The sequence below is a fragment of the Castor canadensis genome, chromosome 9 (genome assembly GCF_047511655.1).
Source record: "Castor canadensis chromosome 9, mCasCan1.hap1v2, whole genome shotgun sequence".
In the NCBI taxonomy this organism is placed as follows: domain Eukaryota; kingdom Metazoa; phylum Chordata; class Mammalia; order Rodentia; family Castoridae; genus Castor; species Castor canadensis.
In genome coordinates, this window is record NC_133394.1 from 46,833,164 (window position 1) to 46,853,852 (window position 20,689).

The following is a 20,689-nucleotide window of genomic DNA, read 5'->3' on the forward strand; positions in this document are numbered from 1 at the left end:
GGACTACATGTGGATATCATCAGGCCCACCTAGAGTCTAAATTTCTTTTTCAACATATTTAGACCATGAGTAGCAGTGCCAGGATATAGATCCAGATTGAATGACTATGACAAAAGAATGTGCAACTTCTTAATTTTGTCTAGACCTTTATTCCTTTTTTATAAAGCAAAGCTCTGTTCATTCACTTACTATTTTGAGATGCTTAATATCACAAAGCACATTGTGAAGAGATACAAGTAGATAGAAAGGTGAGGTGAGTAATACATAGAGTGGTTTTATCTTCTTATCTAGATGGCCATTAATACATTAAATATACCATATTAAATAAAATACATTATCTATTAAATACATAAGAATATTAAAGTATGTAATATATGTCCTGGGTATGTTAGTGGATTGGTGGCACACTTACAATAATTAAAGAGTAAATTAGAAGTGGGAAAATGCAGCATTGAACACAGCTTTTACTAACAATGTTCATGAAGAAGATGTGATAGTTAATCTTGGTTGTCAACTTGAGTAGACAGAGAGTTGCCTAACATATTGATAATGCGCTCTCCTGGGTGTGTCTTGAGAGTGTTTCCAGAGATGATTGGAGTAAGGGTCAATGACCTGAGTGCGGAAGACTTCTCTTGAATATGGGCAACACCATCTGATAGTCTAGGGACCCAGATGGGACAACAAAATGAAAGAAGGGGAATTTCACACATGCCCACACTCTACTGTACTTCTTGGGTTCCCACTGCCCACAGACATCAGACTCTGGATTCTTCAGCCTTTGAAGGAAGACTTGCACCAGTGGCTCTCCAGGGGTTCCCAGGCTTTTAGCCTCAGACTGGAACCTCTTATTCTGATCCCTTCACTGGTCCCTCTTATTCTGATTCCTTCAGCTTCTTGGACTAAGCAGGTGCTGCTTTCCCTAGCTCCTCAGGCTGCAGATGACTTCTGATTGTGCAATATTCTCTAATAAATCCCCTGTTATATTTATATAGACATTATATTGGCTCTTTTCTCTGCAGAAACTTAACACAGAAGAGAATAGATCTAGAGGTGGGATTAAGGTCAAAGGAGAGTTATTACATATTTTAGTATCATTACCTACACTTTTAGAAAATTAAATAAATATAGATTTAGGTGAAAGAGCAACGGATAAGTAGAAAACTGGAGATTATACAGAAAAGCAGAAAAAAATCAATTACTTATTGTTCAGTAGATTTACGTACACTTTGAGTAACCTACAGTTATTGGTGTCTAAGTAATATGTTTTCTAGTATTACTCCTTGGCTGTTTGTTTCAATCTCCTGTGACCCTCAGGCTGACAGGTTGGGTGAATTAAACTCCTTGCTTCCCACTCAGCATTGTAATCACAGAGTCCATGCACGTTTTGCTTTTACATTATTTACTTATGTGTTTGTTTCTTCTTGTTTCATAACCCACTTTTGTTCTCCTCTGCTCCAACACACCACTAAGCAATCATTCACATCAAGTCAATATATTGACTTTTGTTTCATTGTATTTTCTGCAGATATTTGCACTATTGTTTTGTGTGTTTTTATTTTGAGGTCATTAAGATGGTGTTATTCTTGCCTGTTTAATTTTGTCTTTCTTATTTTTGCTCAGTATCATATTTTAAAATTAATCATGGTGCTATACATCCTCTGTTGCTTCTATCTGCTGCATAATACTCTGTGGTGTGTCTTTCTTTCACTTTATCTTCTATTCTCTGAGTGGAACCCCAGAACACCTCCAGATCTTCCCCATCACAAACAATGCTGCAGAGGACATCTTCATACATAACACTTATGACTCATGTGAGCATTGTCCTGGAATATGCTAATATAAAGGCAAGCTCATTGATTTCCTCAGATTTATTTGACTAGAAGTCTGTACTTCTAGTAGATTTAATATATAATTTAATTTATGCACAATTGATATTTTATAACACCAGCCCATATTATCCAAGAGCATGAAAAAGCTTTCCAATTAATGTTTTCATCATAAATGTTTTATGTGCATTTTATTTATATAATGTTTAGAATATTTAGCTATTATTACTATTATATTTTATTTTTTACCTGTGGTATCTTATTTTTTATTATGTTCTTAACTTATTGCTGATATAAAAATTCAATATAATTGATTTACACATAGAAAAATTTGTTGAACTCTGATTTTTTCAAATAACTTATCAATTGATTCTATTTTGTTCCTGGTAGATAGCCATATAATCTTTAAATGAGAAATTTTGTTTTGTTTTATAGTCTTTACAGCTCCTCTTTCTTTTTCTTTTGTTATGGCTTTGACCTAGAATTCCTGTATTATGTTAAGTAAATCAGTGATAGCAGTCATCTTTCTTTAGCTCCTTATCTGAAAAGGAGTGCACCATATGTCTCTCCATTATGTCAATACTTGCTGTAAAATTTTTTTATGTATAAAAATTTTGCCAAGTTAAAAAAGTTTCATTCTCTTGTTGGGTTGCCAAGAATTTTCATTAGAAATACCAAATGCTTTTTCTAGGTTGATTGTTTTACTTTTTTAGAATAGGGCTTGGTGAACTGTTTCTAAAAAAAACAAGATAGTAAATATTTTAGACTAGAGACCACCTACAGTCTGTACCACATACTATTTGTTTTATTTTATTTTGTTTATTTATAATCCATTAAAATGAGAACTGATTCTTCGCTCAACAGCCATGAAAACACAGACCACAGGCTGGATTCCACCCATTAGGTCTAAAGTATTGCACACCACTTAAGATTTTTGTTTTAATGTGGTACAGGACTTTGACAAACTCAGCACAAGTTCTACCTTTGACCTGTTCCCTCCCTCCTACTTTAGATTATTAATGTGACAAATTATGGGACAAACCATTGTTGAAACTCCATAAATATTGCAATTAACACTACTTGATCATATTATATTTTTTAAATAAAATTTTGGATTTAGGGATTTTTCGTATACTTCACAGCTGTTTTCCTAAATATTATAGTCCTAAATTTTCTTGTATTATCTAACTTTAGGTCATTGTTTACAAGTCTGATGTTAAGTTGGACTGTATGAAATTGTTAATAACACAATAAGATGTACAGTTTTCATGACATTTTCAAATTTTTATAACTTGAGTTAGATATTGATTAACTTTTTTATAGGTTCGTTGAATTACTATATAAGCCAAATAGTTGTAGAGTTTCTTAGTGGGGGAATATTTTGATTAATATTGCAATTTTTAATACTTATTGGTATAATTCCCACATTTATGTTGATCTGATTTTTGGTAATTTTTGTTTTTCTGGGAATATATTCATGTCATCTAATTTTCAGGTTTGTTGATGAATAGACATTTTTAAAAAAATTTTGATAGTTCAGTGGTGATTTTCTACTTTCCTTTCACATTTTTTTACTTTGATCTTTTCCCTTTTTCACTTCCACTCTTTTCTCACTCTGAATTAGATTTCCAGGCTTCTAGCCTATTAATCTTCTCAATGATTGTGATGTGAAGTTAGTTTTTCTGTTCATCCTTTATAAATATAATCTTTGCTGTAATCTTATCATTATTTCCCATGTTCTTCTTCCTTGAATTTACTTTTTAATCATAATTTCAACTTCTTGAGTTGAATATCTAGCTCACTAATCTTTTTAACTACTAACAAAACTATTTAAAACAATCAATATTCTTCCAAGTATGACTTTAGTTGTTTCCCACAAATGTTAATTTTATATATCTTTTTATACAACAATTATGTTTACCTATATCTATGTAATTATGCATCTGTTACTTTACATTATCAAGTTATAATCATCTTCATACTTCTCCCATAGTTTTTTAAGTTTGTAAAAAATTATTTAGCAATATGTTACATATTTTTCAAAAGTCAGTTTTTTTCTTAGCTTTTCTATTTGTTTCTAATTTCACTTTAGTAGGAGAAAACAAGCACTAAAATGCTTATCCTATGGAGTTTAAGTTTCTTTTATGGGTTCATGCATGATCTCTTTTTAAATGTTTTGTGTATGAAGGATATTTAATATATTTAATATATATTCAGTAAAGTAGAGTGGATGGATGGATTAGATAAATAGATAGATAGACAGACATATTAGCTCAAGATTTTTTCAATGTGTTCATCAAGTCTTCAACATCCATGTTCATTTTTGGCCTATACTATGACTTTCTGAGAAAGATGTCTGGAATACAACAACTCTAATTGGCAACTTGTTTCTTTCTTCTGTTTAGTTTGCTGTCATTTTAATACATGTGGAGTTGATATTGTTAGATGGGTATATTATTAACCCAGAACTATCATTCTGCTCTATTGTATCTTTTACAAGAACAAAATCCTAATGATATATTCTTGCATGAAAATCTTTTCTTATCTGATGTTGATACTGTTTCCCCAGGTCTCTTTTAATTTCATATTTCCCTGGTATCTCTTTCTTTGTGTTCTCTTATTTTCACCCTATTAGGGGATTTTAAGTAGATCTCTTATAGAGAACATATTAATGGATTCTGTTTCTGAACCCACTCTGAAAGCAAATTACTATAGTTTACTTTGCTCAGTATCAGACAGATTTTTACATCTTAGTTTTACCTTTAAACTCTTAGGGAGAAATAACCCCAACCCCCAAATCTGGAAGGGGTTGTGGCATAGTAGCAAAAGCCAAGAGAGTCTGTGAATGTTTCCATCACCTCGGTAGGGATTCTTTCCTCCCTGTAATTATTCCATGGGCACTCACATCAATGGTGATCTGTGATGTTGCTGCCAATTTCCAGTAATAAAGATCAGGCAATAATTGTCTAAAGTAATGAGGAAAGAACCAAAAGCAAAAAACTTAAAAGACTTTCATTAATTTATTTTCTTACCACCATCTTTATTGGAGTCCTGTGCCAATTTTTTACCATCCAGACATACATCAATTTAGGATAGTCTTAACTCTCTCCAGTGGGCTCTCATATTGTTGTATATACCCCCAAAACTTTTCTATGTCCCTTTGTAATCTCCCTTCCTATTCCCCTACCCCCATCCTGGGTAAACCACTGACCTGACCTGCTTTCTGGTACTATAGAGTAGTTGATATATCCTAAAATCATATGTATGTTATTGGGGGCAGACCCTAGCTATTTTTACTTAGCTTAATTATTTTTAAATTTTTTCTGTGTGGTATGTATCAGTCAATCACTTCTTTGTATTGCAGAGGAGCAGTCCACCATTTGGGTATACACAAATTGTTTATAAATTTACCCCCATTAGTAGACACTTGCTATGTTTCTAGGTTTTTACTATTGCACTTAAAGTATTCTAAATCATCAATTACAACTTCCTTGAAGACATCTACTTCATTTCTTTTGTGTAAATAACTGAGTGAAATGTGTGCATTATGAACTAGTTACTAAATTCAGCTTTTTGTGAACCACTGAGCTGTTTTCAAGAGGATATATCATTTTACTTTCCCACCAATAATGCATAAGCATTCTAGTTGTGGGGGACAAGGGTGAAAGGTTAAAGGAATATGTTAGAGGGGGTGAGCTAGTTCAAAGTACACTACACTACATGCATTTATGAGATTATCACAATGAAATCCACTTGTACTGTTAATATATGCTAATATAAAAAAGATTTCTAGCTGTTACACATTCTTGTCAGCAACTGGTAGAATTAGTCTTTAATTTTAGACATTCTAACTTGTCGTTATGGGTTTAATTTGCATTGCCATAATAACTAATGATGTCACCAACTATTTATGTAATTTGGGTTGTAGGTTTACTCATCATCGAGTTCTCAGATTTAGTCACATTTTAAATACAAAGCCTTTGTAACATATATGATCTATAAATATTTTCTTACATTGTGTTACTTGTCGTTTTCATTTCTTTAATATCTTTTGAAGAGTTCTTCATTTGGGTGAAGTTCAGTTAATCACTTTTTTTTTATAGATGATGTTTTTCCTCCTGAATCTAGATATTTTTTGCCTAACCCAAGACTGTAAATGCTTTTCCTATATTTTCTTCTAAAAGTTTTAGTTGCATTTAGGTTGATAATTTATTTTGAATGAACTTTTAATTAGTTGTAAGACATGAATTAAAGTTAGGTCCTAGAGGTCCAAGATGGCGACTAGGGTGCAGAAGCAGACAGCATGAGCTCCATGACTCAAACACCTTCCTGAGGTGCTGGAGCCACACTTGGTAGAAATAAAGCACTAAGGAGAATCAAAACTTTGACACACTGAACCCCTCACACATAGAAAGTTTCTCCACACCATGTTACACTGAGAAAACAGGAAGGCTCCTGCTGCCACCAGATGCCAGCTCCAAACCTGCTTGGGAGAGATTTGGCAGACCAAACAGGTGAGTGCCTAGCATCACACAGTATTTCCCCAGCCACACCTGGGATAAACCACCATAGCCCCTTGGGCATACAGATCTCCCTCTCCCCCTCAAAAAAAAAAAAGAACAATAAACAAGGAACTGACACACAGCAGAGGGGTGGAGTTCCTGAAAGTGCACCACAGAAGGCAGGAGGAGCAAAGGGCTAATCTCCATGTGAACTTCCAGTAAACAAAGGCTAGAAAGGCAGAAGGGCTGACAGCAGGCAGGTGATAAGACAGTGCCTGAAATAGGGCAGGTAGCAGTCTACAAAGCTCATCTTCTGAGTCAGTGAGCAACACCCAAAGTCAAACAATGCCACAAAATTGAAAAATAATCAGCAAACCATTACACAAGATGGCAGCAGGGGGCCGGCTGACAAATCACTGACCTTGCCCCAGAGAAAGAGGGCAAGGCAAAGAAACAAGCCCCTAGTAATGAAGCACAGTGAAAACCCAACTCCAAAGCAAGACAGCTGGTGGGCTACAGAGCTGATTCTGGAACCTTAAGACAACATATAAACTTAAACTGACACACCTCACTGAGGGAGGAGCTGACCAAGCAGCTGCCACTAAAAGTCAGAAGAAAAAAACCCAAATAAACACTACCCAATCACCTGGTGAGACTACAACAGAGCTTCTGCTCAAATACCAAACCAGGACCGGATGCTGGAGGAGTAACATCAGGACTTAAAATAAGACTGAAATGCTATTGTTCCTGAATCTGGAATTTTTGTTTGTTAGTTTGTTTGACTTTTTGTTTGTTTGTTCTGTTTCTTGCTTGCTTGTATTGTTTGCTCATCTCTCCAAGTTGATTTCTTTTTTTTTTTTTTTTTTTGGTTAGTTTTACTATTGTGAATTATGTAATACTGAATTACAGCCAGACCAGGGACAGAAATAGCACACACACACTTAGCTGCAAACCCAATACACCACAAAGCAAAATTAAACCAATAGAAAGAAAACATGTGACTGAAACCATCAACTAGCCCATCAAGAACATAGTTGCATAGTACCAAGTAGAGCGATGGGAAGGCGAAAAAGGAATGAAAACTATTCTCCCCCCCAGGAATAATTTAATACGGGATTCAGAGGGAAATGAAGAAAACGGATACCCAGTTCTGGACTCCAACAAAACAAAGATAAATGATGCCAAGGAACCCAATGTTGCCCACAAGAATAGTCTCAAAGAAGAAATCATGCAAGTAATCAATGAGAATTTCTTAGAGATGTTACTAGACATGGTTAACCAAAACGTACAAGAGGCACTCAAGAAATTTCAAGACACCAGAAATAATACAAGAAAACACAGAAAGAAATAAATGAACTCATAGGAGCCCTGAATAAACACTAAAGTGAAACAGAGAAGACTATAAGTAGATAAGTGAATTAAAGCTGAAAATAGACAATATTAAAGAGGAAGTGACCCATGATATGGAAAACCTTAGAAAAAAGAACAAAACACAATTACAAAACACAATGGAAGGACTCTCTAGCAGACTAGAACAAGTGGAAGACAGAATCTCAGAACTTGAAGATAAAATAGAGATTAAAGGAAAATCTGAAGAGCTATTAGTCAAACAACTCAAGACCTATGAAAGGAACATGCAAGAACTAATTGACTCCATCAAAAGACCAAACTTGAGAATCATGGGCATTGAAGAAGAAGAGGTGCAAGCAAAAGAGATTTGTGATATATTCAACAAAATAATAAAAGAAAATTTCCCAAACCAAGAGAAAGATATGAGCATTCAGACACAGGAAGCCTCCAGGACACCAAACAGACTTGACCAAAATAGAACTACCCCACGAAATATTATTATTAATACGATAAGCACAGAGAATAAAGAAAGAAAATTGAAAACTGTAAGAGAGAAAAACAAATAACATACAAAGGTAAACCCATTAAAATCACAGCAGATTTCTCGATGGAAACCTTAAAAGCAAGAAGGGCATGGAGTGAGGTCTTCTGGGTGCTGAATGAAAACAACTTCAACCCTAGGATACTCTACCCAGCAAAATTATCATTCAAAATAGATGGAGCAATAAAAGTCTCCATGATAAACAGAAACTAAAACAATATATGACCACCAAGCCACCACTACAAAAGATTCTTCAAGGAATTCTGCACACAGAAAGTGAAAGCAAACAAAACCAGTACCAAACACAGGAGAAGAAAAGACAAGGAATCAGAGAGTAACATTAATTCAGCTGCACACAATCAAACCCTTAAACAACAAAAACAACTAAATGACATAAATCACCACATACCTATCAATACTAACACTGAATGTTAATGGACTTAACTTCCACATCAAAAGACACCATTAGGCAAACTGGATTAAAAAGGAAATTCCAACAATCTGTTGTTTACAGGAGATGCACCTCATCAACAGAAACAAGCCCTGGCTTAGGGTGAAAGGCTGGAAGAAGATTTACTAAGCCAATGCTCCCAAAAATAGGCAGGAGTAACAATACTTATCTTGGACAAAGTATACTTCAAACTTACATTGATCAAAAGAGATAAAGAAGGACACTACATACTAATAAAAGTGGAAATACACCAAAAGGAAATAACAATTATCAACCCATATGCACCCAACTTCAGTGCACCCAATTTCATAAAACATATTTTGAAGGACCCTTAAGCATAAATAGATTCCAAAACAGTGGTAGTCACAGACTTTCTAACCCCCTATAATAAAAAGATAAGTCATCCATACAAAAAAATCAATAAAGAAATTCTAGAACTAAATCACACCATTGATGAAATGGACCTAACTGATGTCTATAGAATATTTCATCCAACTTCTGCACAATATACATTCTTCTCAGCAGCCTGTGGAACTTTCTCCAAAATTGATCATGTCTTAAGGCACAAAGCAAGCCTCAGCAAATATAAGAAAATAGAAATAATCCCATGCATTCTATCTGATCACACTGCATTAAAACTAGAACTCAACAACAAAAACAACAGCAGAAACATGCAAACAATTGGAAGCTGAACAACACATTGCTCAATGATCAGTGGGTCATTGATGAAATAAAAGAGGAAACTAAAATGTTCTTGGAAGTTAATGAAAATGAAAACACAACCTACTGGAACATATAGGACACAGCAAAGGCCATGATAAGAGGAAAGTTTATAGCCATGAGTACATATATTAAAAAGATAGAAAGAGCTCAACTCAATGACCTAATGCTACATCTCAAACTCCTAGAAAACAAGAACAAGCAAAACCCAAAACAAGGAGAAGGAGAGAAATAATAAAAATAAGGGCCAAAGTTAATGAAATTTTTAAAAAATACAAAGAATCAATGAAACAAAAAGCTGGTTGTTTGAAAAAATAAACAAGATTGACAGACCCCTGGCAAACATGACTGAAGAGAGAAAAAACCCCAAATCAGTAAAATTAGAAATGCAAAGGGGAGATAACAACAAACACCATGGAAAACCAGGGAATCATCAGCAACTACTTTGAGTCCCTATATTATAAAAATTTGAAAATCATGAAGACATGGACAAATTTCTAGATATTTATGACCACCCAAAATTGAACCAAGAGGATATAAAAATCACCTGAATAGATGTATAACACAAAATGAAATTGAAGCAGCAATCAAGAGTCTCCCATAAAAGAAAAGTCCAGGACCTGATGGATTCTCTGCTGAATTCTATCAGACCTTTAAAGAAGAACTAATACCAACCCATGAAATAGAAAAGGAAGGAAAACTGCCTAACTCATTTTATGAAGGCAGTATTACACTCATCCCCAAACCAGAAAAAGACACCCCCAAAAAAGGAGAACTATAGGCCAATCTCCTTAATGAACATTGATGCAAAAATCCTTAATAAAATAATGGCAAACTGAATTCAACAACACATCATAAAGATCATCCAACATGACCAAGTCGGCTTCATCCCAGGCATGCAAGGGTGGTTCAACATACGCAAATCAATAAATGTAATACAGCACATTAATAGGAGCAAAGACAAAAACCACTTGATCATCTCAATAGATGCAGAGAAAGCCTTCAACAAGATCCAACACCACTTCATGATAAAAGCTCTAAGAAAACTAAGAATAGAAGAAAAGTACTTCAACATTATTAAAGCTATGTATGACAAACTTACAGTCAACATCATACTTAATGGTGAAAAACTGAAACCATTCCCCCTAAAATCAGGAATGAGACAAGGGTGCCCACAATCCCCACTCCTATTCAACATAGTGCTGGAATTCCTTGCCAGAGCAATTAGGCAAGAAGAAGAAATAAAAGGAATACAAACAGGTAAAGAAACTGTTAAAATATCTCTGTTTGCAAATGATATGATCCTATACCTTAAAGATACAAAAATATCTACCCCAAAACTCCTAGACATCATTAACAGCTACAGCAAGGTGGCAGGATACAAAATCAACTTACAAAAATCATTAGCTTTTCTACACACCAACAATGAACAAACTGAAAAGAAATATATGAAACAATTCCATTTACAATAGCCTCAAAAAAAAATCAAACACCTAGGAGTAAACTTAAAGGTTGTGAATGATTTCTACAAGAAGAACTACAAACCCCTGAAGAAAGAGATCGAGGAACTCTACAGAAGGTGGAGAGATCTCCCATGCTTATGGATTGGTAGAATCAACATAGTAGAAATGGCTATACTACCAAAAGCAATCTACATGTTTAATGCAATTTCCACAAAATCCCAGTGACATTCATCACAGAGATTGAAAAATTTACCCTAAAGTTCGTTTGGAAACACAAGAGACTGAGAATAGCCAAGACAATACTCAGCAAAAAGAGCATTGCTGGAGGTATCAAAATATTCCACTTCAAACCATATTACAAAGGAATAGCAATAAAAAACAGCATGGTACTGGAACAAAAACAGACATGAAGACCAGTGGAACAGAATAGAGGACCCAGATTGAATCCACACAGCTTTTGACAGAGGCGCCAAAAATTTATGATGGAGAAAAGATAGCCTCTCTAACAAACGTTACTGGGAAAAGTGGTTATCTGCCTGAAAAAAACTGAAACTAGATCCATGTTTATAATCCTGCACTAGTATCAACTCCAAATGGATCAAGGTTCTTAATATCAGACCCTGAACACTGAAGTTAGTACAGGAAAGAGCAGGGAATACTCTGGAAGTAATAGTACAGACAAGGACTTTCTCAATAGAACCCAGCAGCTCAGCAACTAAGAGAAAGGCTGGATAAATGGGACTTCATAAAATTAAAAAGCTTCTGCTTTTTAAGTCTCTAAACTGAAGAGACCACCCACAGAGTGGAAGAAAACATTGCCCTGTTATACATCAGACAAAGGACTGATAACCAGAATATACAGGGAACTCAAAATACTAAACTCTCCCAAAATCAATGAACCAATAAAGAAATGGACAACTGAACTAAAAAGAACTTTTTCAAAAGAAGAAATTCAAATTGCCAAAAAATACATGAAAAAATGCTCACTATCTCTAGCCATAAAGGAAATTCAAATCAAAACCATAATAAGATTTCACCTCACCCTGTTAGAATAGCTATCATCAAAAACACCACCAACAGGTGTTGGCCAGGATGTGTGGAAAAAGGAACCCTTGTACACTGCCGGTGGGAATGCAAGCTAGTGCAACCACTCTGGAAAACAATATGGATGCTTCTTAAAAAACTAGATATTGATCTGCCATATGATCCAGCAATCCCAATTCCAGGAATATACCCAAAGAAATGAGACTTAGGTTACTCCAAAGGCACCTGCACACCCATGTTTATTTCAGCACTATTCACAATAGCCAAGTTATGGAAACAGCCAAGATGCCCCACTACTGACGAATGGATTAAAAAAATGTGGTATTTATACACAGTGGAATTTTACTCAGCCATGAAGAAGAATGAAATCTTATCATTCACAAGTAAATGGATGGAACTGGAGAACACCATCCTGAGCGAGGTTAGCCAGACTCAGAAGACCAAAAATCGTATGTTCTCCCTCATATACAGACTTTAGATCAAGGGCAAAGTCAGTAATGTTGTTGGACTTGAGTCACACGCTAAAGGGAGAGCACATATGGGAGGAATGGGGATAGGTAGGAAACCCAAAACTTGAAATTGTTTGATGTCCCCACTACAGAGGAGCTAAAACAGTAATCTTAAAGTGACAGAAGTCAATATGGGAAGGTGACCAGGAAGTAAGTAGTCAAGAGATCAGCTAGAGATGAGTCAATGCAGGTTATAATACACTTGTGCCTGGAACCAATGCTAGGAATCTCTCTATATAGCTATCCTTATCTCAACTAGCAAAAGCGCTTTGTCTTTCTCATTACTGTTTATGTCTTCCCTTCAACAAAATTGGAGAAAAGGGCAGAACAGGTTCTGCCTGGAAGGAAGGGGGGTGGGAGGGAGACAGGGGTTGAGGGAGGGGGAGAAATGACACAAACAATGTATGCACATATGAATATATGAATAAAGAAAAGGAAAGTTAGGTCCTGCCCAGGGGTTGAGGGGGGGTTGTTGTACCAGTGGGAGGGGAGAGGTGGCAGGGAAATGGTGTAGGAGGGTGAATACGGTACAAAAATGTGTTTACATGTATGTATGTAAATGGAAAAAATAATTTCTGTTGAAACTATTCCAGGACTGAGGGAAGGAGTGTATGAAGGAGAAGGAGAATGGTAGAAGGGGTGAATTCAAGTATAATATATTTGATACATTGCAAGAACCTGTGTGATTGCCATAATGTATGCACACCCACTGACTTTAGTCTCTGTGCTTTATTATTCAATGGATGTAATGAAATATGTTCTCCTCAATCAGATTGTCTTTAAAGCATAATGGCAATAAGAGAAATTTTGTATTGACAGAAAATAGAGAAGGAGCTATAATAAATTACTAGGGATGTAAGAAAAAATAAAACTCATGTTTTTAGATTATTCATTATTTGGGGATTGCAATGATCTTTGATTATTTTAATACTCCCTGTATGAAAGATGTCATAAATCTATTACACATATTGTCCTCTACCTTGTATTTTGCTAGAAAAATATAGGCTTGAGTAATCTGTCAAAAAATCTATGCAAAAATATCTTAATTTCTGACAGTAAATATAGCTTAGCACTGAAGATAATTAACACTGGTGTCAAGTCAATGTGCCCAGTTCAAATCTAATTCCCATTATTAGCTTTGTGAACTTCATTTCCTCATCCATAAAATGAGATTAATAATAGCACCTACTTCATAGGTCTACATGGGCATTAAAGTAAATCTGAATGATTTAGAACATTGCCTGGTGTCAGTGAACACCATGTGAATATCGACTGTCACCATTATGTTATGCCTATCTTTCTCACTAAATAATAAATTTGATAATGGCAAAAACAAAAAACAAAACAAAAAAAAGTTCCTAATACTAACTTTGTTGATTTTTTTGAATTGTTCTGTTGATTTTTTTTTTTTCTGTGTTCTGCTTCACCATGGCCACCAATCGTCCAAGCATTATACCTGGAAAAGGTTACCCTTCCCCCAACTTGGCATCCTTGTCAAAGCTCAATTGACCATATAAGTGTGGGTCTACTTCTGGATCCATTTATTTTCTTCACCTTTATGTCAATAGCATTCTATTTAATTCATTACCTTATAATAAATCTTGAAGGTAGATTTTAAATCTTCTAATCTGTTCTTTTTCAGTCATTACAGATTTTGTACATTAAATTTATTTCTGTAAGAATTTTATAATTAGAGTGCCAATTTGTATAAAAATAAAAGGCACTCATATTTTTTGAGCATTGGCAAAGAGTACATTTAATCTATAGATTCAAGGGGGAAAATTGATATCTTAATAATATTGAATTTCCAGTCCTGAACACAGAATATCTCACTATTATTCAATATTTTTTGTTGTTATTTGTTTTAACTCCTGCTATGGATTGAATGTTTGTCACCCCTTCATTCATATGTTGAAGTATTAATCCCCAATATGATGATATTTGAAAATGGGGCCCTATTTTAGGTTTAGATAAGGACATGACAGTGGAGCCCCAAGGATGGGATTAGTGCCTATAAAAAAAAAAAAGAAAAGAAAAAAAAGTGATCAGAGCTCTCTTTCTGTCTACCATATAAGGAAACAATAAGCAAAAGGCTGTCTGTAAACCATAAAATGAGCTAGAAAATCAGGAAACAGAATCAGCAGATATCTTGATCTTGGAATTCCCAGCTCCAGATCTATAAGAGACAACTTTATATAATCCACCCACCTTTGGTATTTTATTATAGCAATCCCAGCTGACTAAGAGCTCGCTCTCACTTTCTCTGACTCTGTCTCTCTTTCTCTATCTCTTTCATTTTGTGCTCTTCAGATTATAGGTCTTGCATGTTCTCTTAACAATTTTGTTCCAAAAAATTTCATAATTTAATGACATTTTAAGTGATATTTAAATGTTTAATTTCAGGTTGCTTAGTATTAGAAAAAACTGAATTTTACATATTAACTTTGTATTATGCAACATTGCTAATGTCATTATTTATTTTTAAGGTTCAGTAGTATTTTCTACATAAACCATCAGAGTGTCTATAAATACAGTTTTACATGCTCACTTCCAATTTGGATGCTCTTTTTTTTATTTTTTATTACCCTGTGCACTGACTAAAATCTCAGGTACAATGCTGGGTAGAAATTAGTGGACATTTTTGCCTTGTTTCTATAAATTACTCAGTATTTCCTCACTAAGTCTGAGAAAGCTCCTTTTATTCCTTATTTGCTGATAGATTTGTCAACTGATGTTTCTGCAGCTAATGAGATGATCACATGGGGGAAGATTTAAGGTTTGCCCACATGGTAAGTTTCAGTACTTGATTCTTTAAATACTAATATTGTATTCCTGTGATAAATTCATCTTGATCATACTTTGTAATGTTTATAAACCACTGAGATAAATTTGGTACTACTAAGAACTTTAGCATCTGTTTTGTGGTATATGAGGGCCAATGTTTTTCTCTTGCATTGTCTTGATTTGATGTCAGAAAAATGTTGAACTCATAGAATGAGGTGTGAAGTATTCTCTCTTTCTAAATTTCCTGGAAAAATTTGTGTGGAGCTTTGTAATGGTTAATCCTGATGGTAAATTTGATTCGACTTAAGAGGTGCCTAGAAGATTAACAAAGCACACCTCTGGGTATATGTGTGAGACCATTTCCAGAGACAATTAGATTATGATGACTCTGACTTAATGAATGATTTAATTCACTGATGGATTCAAAATTTGAATAGAATAGGAGGTAGTGGAACTGTGGAAGGTGGGCCTGGCTGGAGGAGGTAGGTCCTTGAGAGCAATATCATGCCCTGGACTGTGCTCCACTCTATTTCCTGTCTGCCATGATGTGGACTGCTCCACCATACCCTTTCACCATAATGAACTTGAACCACTGAGACCATGAGCTAAAATAAATCCTTCCTCCCTTATGTCATTTTGCTCAGAAAACTAAGTTGGTATTATAGCTTCCTTAAGGAGTTGGTAGAATTCATCAGTGAAGCCAGACAGATTAAGAGTGTCCTTTGTGGTAAGGCCTTTAGCTATAACTCTAGTAGTTTTAAATAATGTAGAACCATTTACTGTAACTGTTTCTTCCTCATGAGCTTCGGTTGTTTACATCTGCTGATAAATTTCATCTAAGTCATTAAGTTGCTCATAACATTCCTTGTTGTTATTAAAACTCTGCAAGGTCATAGCCAGTCCACCTCTAACATGCCAAATTATTGGTAATGTTTACCTTCTTTACTTTTTCTGACTAGTGTGTCTAGACATTTGGTAACTTTTTTGATTTTTTTAAACAAGCTTTTTGTTCCATTGACTTCCTCTGTTGCTTTTCTGTGTTCCATTTTATTGATTTCTCCTTTTTACTTCATTGCTTAGTCTCCAACTTTCTTTGTATTTAATTTTTCCTCTTTTTCTAATATTTTAAGTTTAAGTCATTGATTTAAAATCTTCCTTCTTGAATGGCGGAGGGGGTGAATTCAAATATGATATATGCCATAATGTACCCCCACCCAGAACAACAATTAAAAAAAAAGAAAAAAACTTCCTTCTTTTCTAAGACAGTTGTTTTGCTCTATAAATTTCTCTAAGTAGTGATGTGTTCTCTGCCTCCCACAAATTATTGTATGCTATATTTTCATTTTGACTTAGATAAAATATTTCCTAACTTATATTTTAAATTTTCCATTGATCCATGGATTATTTAGGATATATTGTTAAATTTCTGAATGTTGGAGATTTTCTAGAAATATTCCTCAAATTGATTTCTAACTTAATTTCATCACTATTGTTGTAAACCACTGTTTTTTGTATGGTGCATAGAAATTAGGTAACTGATAAAGAAATTTCATTAATATCTATGCAAAATGGGAATCTGAGTTTTAGAAAGAGAGACTGAGTTTTGCCAGGAAAATAGGTAGATTTAATACAAAAGTTACATGAATAAGGAGCCATTAAGAAAACTAGAAAAACAAATGTCAGGAAAGGTACCAATAACTTGCAGAAAATCTGAAAGTTACAGACAATGGCAAAGGAAATTATGGCTATTATAGTACAACAGCACAGACAACAGCTGCCTGCAGCACCTAAGCAGGTGACTCACAGACATGACACCACTGGAAAAGCATCATGTCTGCTTTTTGCTTGCACATTGACCTACCATGGCCACAGCAAGATGGCTGGGATTCTCTTTCATCTTTCAAAATGCACATGGTATTCTGAACGATTGAGCCTAAACCAGGAACTTCCTGAAAAATATTGGAAAAATGCCTTACAGGCTTTCAGGATTCTGTAGAGACAAAAAGATTAGATAATTCTTAATCTCCCTTTAGCAAAAACCTAAAGTAAATTAAGAATGCTCCATCTCTTTCTTGTCTTGTCAGAAGTTTTCCTCCTGAGAGCCATCCTAAGGTGGTGACCATCACTGCTGGGATGAGAGCAGACCAAACATAATGGACAAGGTACAAACCCTGGTGCTGTCTTCTCAAGTCCCCCAAGGTGTGTCCGAGTTGAGCTCTAGTCCTGCAACTGCACACTGCACAAGGACATGTGACATTCCATAATTCACAAAAAAAAATCTCATCAATTATACAGCATTTCCATCTATATACCTTACGTGATTCTTGTAATAAAATCAAATTTCAAAAGAAAAGCATTATTCTTCCAAATTTGGAAACATACTCAAAAGAGATAAAATAACATCCAAAAATCATGTGACTAATGATTATCAGTAGGAGAGATATCAAATATGATGTCACTCTAGTGCTTATGCTATCTTCAACTTTCTCTCTCTAGTATAGGGGATTAAGAATAAATAAAAGGTCAGTTTATAAAATTATATAATTTCATAATTTCTCACAAAATGTATCTGGAAGATTTTGCTGCCTGGGAGATAATTGCCAGAGTGAATTTTGTTATTGGCCTACACAGGAGCTGCTCTGGTAACCAACGTTGTCAAGTAACTGTTGAAGTTGATTTATGTTTTGCAGTGGCATATCTGAAATATTCCACCACCCCTACAGAAGATTAGGATTTAGCCAATATATTGATTGCAATCAGACTGTAACATTTCTCAGCTCCGCAATAGGAGTATCAATTTATTTGTATCCAATTGATGAAATATGATGCTATGCCTTTTCCCAAGATTTGAAATGTAAGCAGAATATAGCTTTTGATGTACTTTTCCTTAGAGATGATTAAGTGAGTTGATAAAGTAAAAGGAAATGATCAAGTGAAGCACCTGATTTATGAAGAATTTTAATATAGTTCCTATATACATACACACACTAGTGTTTTGTTTTTGAAAAAATTCTGGGCCTTATATTTGCTAGACAAGCACTCTACCACTTGAGTCACACCCCCATTCTCCTTTTTCCTTTTTTTAGTTAGTCTTCAGATAAGAGCTTGTGTTTTTGAGTGTGGGATAATAGGCATGAGACACCACCCCCCAGCCTACTTCTGCTATTTCTGGGAATAAAATTTTTTCTGAAGTTTTTAGTTTTGAAATCTTTAGGCTGAGTACATTGACCATGCCTGTCATCCTAGCTACTTGAGAGGCTGAGACTGGGAGGACTGCAGATCAAGACCATCCTGGGCAAAAAGTTTGGAAGACCCCATCTCAACCAATAAAAATCTGGATACGGTCATGAATGCCTGTCACCCCAGCTGTGCCTGAAGCATAAATAGGAGGACTTTAGTCAATAAAAATCTGGATACGGTCATGAATGCCTGTCACCCCAGCTGTGCCTGAAGCATAAATAGGAGGACTTTAGTCCAGGCCAACCAAGACACAAATGTGATACATAAATGCAAAAAGGGCCAAGAGTGTGAATCAATTGGTAGAGCACCTGCCTAGCAAGTTCAAGGCCCTGAGTTCACACCTCAATACCATCAAAATAAAGTCTTTAATTACCTCATTTTACCTAGAAATTAAAATCATAAGATTAAGAGTTAGGCTGAAATTGTCCTGTTGAAGGTTTTTGTTTCTGTAGCAAACATCAACACTATGTTGTTAGATCTGTATAGTAGATGAGAAATGAAATTTGACTCCTATAATAAATGAACTGGTGTCTAGAGATGACTTTAGGCTTAAATGGTGAAAAGCAAGCAGAATGATAATCTTTAATGATCAAATATTTTATATACACACACATTATAAATCTTTTGCTATTCGAAGCACTATCAGATTTTAAGGTATATAAATTAATATAAATCATTTTATAAAATGAAAATATCAAAATTTCCAGTAGATTATTATGAGCTATGTTACATGGAAATACTGATCAAGAATTATTAAAGGTTTTTTACTCTCATTTCCTATGCATTTGGATTTGTAGCACAGGCTACTTTTGGCAAAATTTTTGGCCCTGAACATTGGATCTATGCCCTCACATTTGTAATGACCAAATTAGTGTGCATAAATTTAGAGATGAGGCCAATTCCTGTCATTATAAAAATGTCTACAAATTCTGGAAGACAGATCTAATTGCATTTGCTTCAGCTGAGGTTGAGACGACCTTCCCAGAGCCACGCTTTCCTTCAAGCACACTAACCCAAATCCCTTGGCTGTGTAACTATAAGACTCTGCTTTTAAATCATAACATAAAGACTTGTACTCTCAGTATTTTCCCAAGTCCTTAATCTCAGTCATGACTATAAAATCTCTCTATTAGGGTAAGAAAAATGAGAATTTACAGGGGAATTGTTCTTATAATATTGCATCCAGTACTGTGCGACAAGAGATTCTTGTGGAGTTTTTGAGCTGTTTTCTTGGTTGGGTTTTGTTTGTTTTAGTTTAATTTCTGGTGAAAACAGTTTGTCCAAGACTATGACACATAGGCATCCACATACAAATTAGTACACACAATTTCAGGGATTCATAGACCTCCCTTGATGCTTAAAGATGGTCCATGGATTCCAGGTAAGGACTCCGATAAAATATACTGCTAACATATCAGAACTGCATGCATGGGGGTGTTTGGCTACCCACAATGCCTCCTCTGTGTCTGTATGAGGGGTTATGTCCAGCCCTGCAATGATGCAGTTGGGCTCATCATTAGTGCGTTCTCAGCGTCCTCTTTCTACACACCCTGGAGGGAGGTACTTTCTGATCTCAGGAGGAATATAAGGTGATGTATACTTAGAAAAAAAAAAAACACTGCTTATCCTTTGGCAATTGGTCAATTGGTTATGATTTACTCTGGGAGTTTTGTCAGTGATCCACCATTGTTAAGTACATAGTCCTTCACTGCATATCATTAATTTTGTGGGCTTGTCTCATTACTGATTCCACTTTACTTCAATCCTTGTTTTTCCCTTGCTATATCTTCTTCACCTATTCTAATTTGGGTTACAGCACTTTATATTTGAATGTCATAGATTCTTCCTAGAAACAAATGTATTTTTTTCATTCTAAATTGAATGTTTTTGAACACTTTAGGAAAGTAAGTCAACTGATTAGTTTTGTTTTTTTTACAAAGTAATAAATGTATCATGCAACATTGGAAGATGTGTTGATGTTTATCATCAGATATATCTAAGTTCAAACACTACCTTCGTGACCTTTAACAATTTTTCAAAAATTTTGGTAATCTCTGGGATATGAGTTTCCTAACTTTTGAATAGAGAAAATAACTAAATGTCTCTTATTTGCCATACATCATCTTAAGTTACTTCTGTAGATTTGCATTGCTTGATTCTTTTGACAACCTCTGAGGAACTTTTTATTTATACTTTATGATGACAAAAATTGAAGTTCAGGATACTAATAAACTTTCCCAAGATTAACACAGTTAAAAA

At 34.9% G+C, this 20,689-nt stretch overlaps 1 long non-coding RNA gene across 1 annotated transcript; it reads left to right on the top strand.

Annotated features, from left to right (window-relative positions):
* Positions 1–14,897: 14,897 nt before the first annotated feature.
* Positions 14,898–17,399, top strand: LOC141410735 (uncharacterized). Its single transcript, XR_012435523.1, has 3 exons — positions 14,898–15,015; positions 15,126–15,195; positions 17,275–17,399. It is a non-coding gene; the product is annotated as an uncharacterized lncRNA (long non-coding RNA).
* Positions 17,400–20,689: the final 3,290 nt, after the last annotated feature.